Source organism: Pseudophryne corroboree, chromosome 8 (genome assembly GCF_028390025.1).
Source record: "Pseudophryne corroboree isolate aPseCor3 chromosome 8, aPseCor3.hap2, whole genome shotgun sequence".
In the NCBI taxonomy this organism is placed as follows: Eukaryota; Metazoa; Chordata; class Amphibia; order Anura; family Myobatrachidae; genus Pseudophryne; species Pseudophryne corroboree.
Window position 1 is genome coordinate 415,749,119 of NC_086451.1, and position 6,278 is coordinate 415,755,396.

The following is a 6,278-nucleotide window of genomic DNA, read 5'->3' on the forward strand; positions in this document are numbered from 1 at the left end:
CCCCCTTTTTTCCTCCCCTCTTAACAAAATAATTATTGTAATATAATTATTTAAGCACTGGGATTTTTCTGTTTCAAACTCACACACACACATACATTATATATATATATATATATATATATATATATATATTGTACATAGATCAGCAGCACTCCGTCCAGAATAACAATAAAGTCAATAAGCCAGTGTCCTCCAAGTAACTACCCCGAATGGGGTGTCCATAAATATATAAAGCAATCAGCGGCACTCACGGCTCCCGAATGGGAAAATTAAGACACTCAGTCGTTGTTCGGTCAACGTTTCAATGTTATTCACATTAACATTTTCATCAGGACATGATGAAAATGTTAATGTGAATAACATTGAAACGTTGACCGAACAAAGACTGAGTGTCTTCATTTTCCCATTCGGGAGCCATGAGTGCCGCTGATTGCTTTATATATATATATATATATATAGCACTGGTCACCCCCCCCCCATATCAGTAGCCACACCCCCACCATGCTGGCCACACCCCTTGCAGCGACACACAATAGGCCCTTCATAAATTTCAGCTCCAGGCCCATGAGGACCTTAATCTGGCACTGCATGTCGTAAATGGCACATTGGCAAGTTTACGCTTCTCCTCTGACGATTTTGATTTAGATTTTAAGTTTATAAACTTCTATTCAAGCTCCATTTTTTCTGTTAACCACTTAAACAGTGTCACACATTTATTTAGTATATATCTTCACATCTTAGGGAATTTCTTTGCAGGGTATAACAACCTTTTGTCTCTCCTTAACACTCTATTATGGAAGGAAGTGATGTCATAGGGTATTAGGTATAAATACCCACTAAGGCTTAGCCCTTTCATTTTCACTTTGGACTTTGAGATGACCACTACACTATTTGGCTGTGAGTAATTACTGGACCTTTTTGCCTTCTCATAATACTACTGGGAATCTGAATGTTAAATATCCTGTTTCTGTATGCATACCCTGTATATGTTAATTTGGTTAATACATGCTTTGGTCATATTTACTGTTAAATATCAAGCACTTGCCCCAATCTTAGCACTTGCTGATATAGTCTGGGAATCTTTATGTCTTAATTTCGCTTCTACTTATTAGTTGTGGGGCCCATGAGCACAACATGCGAATGGAACCCTCTTAAACTAAGCATGTAGTTTAGGAATCTATTTAACAACTGAATATTATCTATAAATTATTATAGGTTGACCCACTACTGAGCGGTCTCACCCTCATCAGGGACTGGTTTATAGAGTCAGTGATAGACTTTAAACCACATTGTTTTCGGGTATGTATAAACTTTTGACCCCGGTCTATTTTTCGTAAAGAACGATAAGTTTTCCATTAAGACCTTTGTCCATTTAAGTTCTGGATTGTTTTTCTTAATTTAGGTCACCTATTTGTCCATTTGTTATCTGGACTCTGTGTGACTGGGGGCTTCATTATATTGAACTGCTTTCCCAGTCATTTTGGTACGTATTATCCCCATCCTCCCTCATCTTGTTGCTTTGTTCCTACATTTATCTGAGACCCTAAAATATTTTATACACCACTCCTTTTTCATTTTATCAGGTCCTTTGCCTGCTTTTATATTCAGTGAGCTTTTTACACAATTTTGGGATTATCTGTAAAAAACATCTGGCACTCAGTATGTATAGCTATGTTAGCTATTATTTGTATAACTGCACACTAATAAAGATTGTGTAGTGACTGTATTCTGTCATTTAGATATTACCCCTGAGGAAGTCCCAGTTAGGGACGAAACGCGTTGGGTTGTGTTCGAGTACTGTATTCCATCTGTATTCTATACTACTAAGGAAGATTTACCACCAATCTCAAGTTTCACTTGAATTTTCCATCTGACAGAAACTGTTTGTATACATTGTCTATACAGTCTGTAAAGAGATGTTTATTTGCTCACAGATGTTTTATGCTATTGTGGCTTTTATGTATTAAAAACTGAAAGTTGAATCTTTTAAATCTGTTTATTTATAATATACAGTACTATCCATTAGCGCACTTAGACTCTAGTTTGTTGGTTTGATATCTTAGGGCCCCACCTAACAGGGGGTTCGTCTAAGCTGCAGCTCAGTTCCGCTCCACGTAGCGCCTAAGGGTACCCCTTGTTTTATATATATATATATATATATATAAATATATATATATTGTACATAGATCAGCAGCACTCCGTCCAGAATAACAATAAAGTCAATAAGCCGGTGTCCTCCAAGTAACTACCCCGAATGGGGTGTCCATAAATATATAAAGCAATCAGCGGCACTCACGGCTCCCGAATGGGAAAATGAAGACACTCAGTCGTTGTTCGGTCAACGTTTCAATGTTATTCACATTAACATTTTCATCAGGACATGATGAAAATGTTAATGTGAATAACATTGAAACGTTGACCGAACAACGACTGAGTGTCTTCATTTTCCCATTCGGGAGCCATGAGTGCCGCTGATTGCTTTATATATATATATATATATATATAGCACTGGTCACCCCCCCCCCCATATCAGTAGCCACCCCCCCACCATGCTGGCCACACCCCTTGCAGCGAGACACACAATAGGCCCTTCATAAATTTCAGCTCCAGGCCCATGAGGACCTTAATCTGGCACTGCGTGTCGTAAATGGCACATTGGCAAGTTTACGCTTCTCCTCTGACGATTTTGATTTAGATGTTTGGGTCATTTTACTGAGCTTTATTTTTTTGGATTTTACATGCTCTCTACTATGACATTGGGCATCGTCCTTGGCAGACGACGTTGATGGCATTTCATCGTCTCGGCCATGACTAGTGGCAGCAGCTTCAGCACGAGGTGGAAGTGGATCTTGATCTTTCCCTATTTTACCCTCCACATTTTTGTTCTCCATTTTTTAATGTGTGGAATTATATGCCAGTAATATATCAATAGCAATGGCCTACTGTACCGTACTGCTATATATTATATACTGGTGGTCAGCAAACTGTGCAAAACTGAAATGCACCACAGGTATGGATGGATAGTATACTTGACGACACAGAGGTAGGTAGAGCAGTGGCCTTCTGTACCGTACTGTTATATATTATATACTGGTGGTCAGCAAACTGTGCAAAACTGAAATGCACCACAGGTATGGATGGATAGTATACTTGACGACACAGAGGTAGGTAGAGCAGTGGCCTACTGTACCGTACTGCTATATATTATATACTGGTGGTCAACAAACTGTGCAAAACTGAAATGCACCACAGGTATGGATGGATAGTATACTTGACGACACAGAGGTATGTAGAGCAGTGGCCTTCTGTACCGTACTGCTATATATTATATACTGGTGGTCAGCAAACTGTGCAAAACTTAAATGCACCACAGGTATGGATGGATAGTATACTTGACGACACAGAGGTAGAGCAGTGGCCTTCTGTACCGTACTGCTATATATTATATACTGGTGGTCAGCAAAATGTGCAAAACTGAAATGCACCACAGGTATGGATGGATAGTATACTTGACGACACAGAGGTAGGTAGAGCAGTGGCCTTCTGTACCGTACTGCTATATATTATATACTGGTGGTCAGCAAACTGTGCAAAACTGAAATGCACCACAGGTATGGATGGATAGTATACTTGACGACACAGAGGTAGGTAGAGCAGTGGCCTTCTGTACCGTACTGCTATATATTATATACTGGTGGTCAGCAAACTGGGCAAAACTGAAATGCAACACAGGTATGGATGGATAGTATACTTGACGACACAGAGGTAGGTAGAGCAGTGGCCTTCTGTACCGTACTGCTATATATTATATACTGGTGGTCAGCAAACTGTGCAAAACTGAAATGCACCACAGGTATAGATGGATAGTATACTTGACGACACAGAGGTAGGTAGAGCAGTGGCCTACTGTACCGTACTGCTATATATTATATACTGGTGGTCAGCAAACTGTGCAAAACTGAAATGCACCACAGGTATGGATGGATAGTATACTTGACGACACAGAGGTAGGTAGAGCAGTGGCCTTCTGTACCGTACTGCTATATATTATATACTGGTGGTCAGCAAACTGTGCAAAACTGAAATGCACCACAGGTATAGATGGATAGTATACTTGACGACACAGAGGTAGGTAGAGCAGTGGCCTACTGTACCGTACTGCTATATATTATATACTGGTGGTCAGCAAACTGTGCAAAACTGAAATGCACCACAGGTATGGATGGATAGTATACTTGACGACACAGAGGTAGGTAGAGCAGTGGCCTTCTGTACCGTACTGCTATATATTATATACTGGTGGTCAGCAAACTGTGCAAAACTGAAATGCACCACAGGTATGGATGGATAGTATACTTGACGACACAGAGGTAGGTAGAGCAGTGGCCTTCTGTACCGTACTGCTATATATTATATACTGGTGGTCAGCAAACTGTGCAAAACTGAAATGCACCACAGGTATGGATGGATAGTATACTTGATGACACAGAGGTAGGTAGAGCAGTGGCCTACTGTACTGTACTGCTATATATTATATACTGGTGGTCAGCAAACTGTGCAAAACTGAAATGCACCACAGGTATGGATGGATAGTATACTTGACGACACAGAGGTAGATAGAGCAGTGGCCTACTGTACCGTACTGCTATATATTATATACTGGTGGTCAGCAAACTGCAAAACTGAAATGCACCACAGGTATGGATGGATAGTATACTTGACGACACAGAGGTAGGTAGAGCAGTGGCCTACTGTACCGTAGTGCTATATATTATATACTGGTGGTCAGCAAACTGCAAAACTGAAATGCACCACAGGTATGGATGGATAGTATACTTGACGACACAGAGGTAGGTAGAGCAGTGGCCTTCTGTACCGTACTGCTATATATTATATACTGGTGGTCAGCAAACTGTGCAAAACTGAAATGCACCACAGGTATGGATGGATAGCATACTTCACGACACAGAGGTAGGTAGAGCAGTGGCCTACTGTACCATACTGCTATATATTATATACTGGTGGTCAGCAAACTGTGCAAAACTGAAATGCACCACAGGTATGGATGGATAGTATACTTGACGACACAGAGGTAGGTAGAGCAGTGGCCTTCTGTACCGTACTGCTATATATTATATACTGGTGGTCAGCAAACTGTGCAAAACTGAAATGCACCACAGGTATGGATGGATAGTATACTTGACGACACAGAGGTAGGTAGAGCAGTGGCCTTCTGTACCGTACTGCTATATATATAGTTATACTGGTGGTCAGCAAAATGCTGCACTGTCCTCCTACTATATACTACTATGCAGCACAGATATGGAGCGTTTTTCAGGCAGAGAACGTATAATACTGGTGGTCACTGGTCAGCAAAACTCTGCACTGTCCTCCTACTATATAATACTGCTGGTCCCCAGTCCCCACAATAAAGCAATTAGCACACTGAGCACAGATATTTGCAGCACACTGAGCACAGATATGGAGCGTTTTTCAGGCAGAGAACGTATAATACTGGTGGTCACTGGTCAGCAAAACTCTGCACTGTCCTCCTACTATATAATACTGCTGGTCCCCAGTCCCCACAATAAAGCAATTAGCACACTGAGCACAGATATTTGCAGCACACTGAGCACAGATATGGAGCGTTTTTCAGGCAGAGAACGTATAATACTGGTGGTCACTGGTCAGCAAAACTCTGCACTGTCCTCCTACTATATAATACTGCTGGTCCCCAGTGTCAAATTCGAAAAATATTGCAGTACACACATCACGTACAAACTACACACAGATGGCCTCTGCGCGTGTACTTGTTCTGCTGTGCGTGCACATATTCGCAATTTGTGTATGGTCACTCCTGCGGTCGTGCGCATCAGCGCTTGGTATGGGTATTTACGGTAGAGTTTGTGAACGCATGGAGAGCTATCAAAACACATTACATATTTAATCCAAATAGTGCACAATGTACACATAGTCCCCCTGCACCACACCAGAAAATAACAACAGTTTAAATGGTTTCAGAACAAGGGGATTCACCTTTACAGAATAGGAGGGGACAGAACAAGGTCATAAGGTGGTGTTTGGTATCCAGCTGTAGGGTATTTTAAGGGTAACATTCCGGTGTTGGTTTGAGGAAGATCGCATGTTCCTGCGGATAGTTATGTGCAGAAGCAGAATATAGATATAAACTGTATTTACTGTACATTATGTATGCGGCGGGAATCCAGAGGAGACCACCCACAAGAGCAGTTAGAACAGACATCGCCCACCAATTCAAA

General features: G+C 41.2%; 1 long non-coding RNA gene across 1 annotated transcript; it reads left to right on the forward strand.

Annotated features, from left to right (window-relative positions):
- The first annotated feature begins 1,216 nt into the window (after window positions 1-1,216).
- On the forward strand, window positions 1,217-1,656 carry LOC134947879 (uncharacterized). The gene is made up of 3 exons (XR_010182832.1): window positions 1,217-1,299; window positions 1,403-1,483; window positions 1,584-1,656. It is a non-coding gene; the product is annotated as an uncharacterized LOC134947879 (long non-coding RNA).
- Window positions 1,657-6,278: the final 4,622 nt, after the last annotated feature.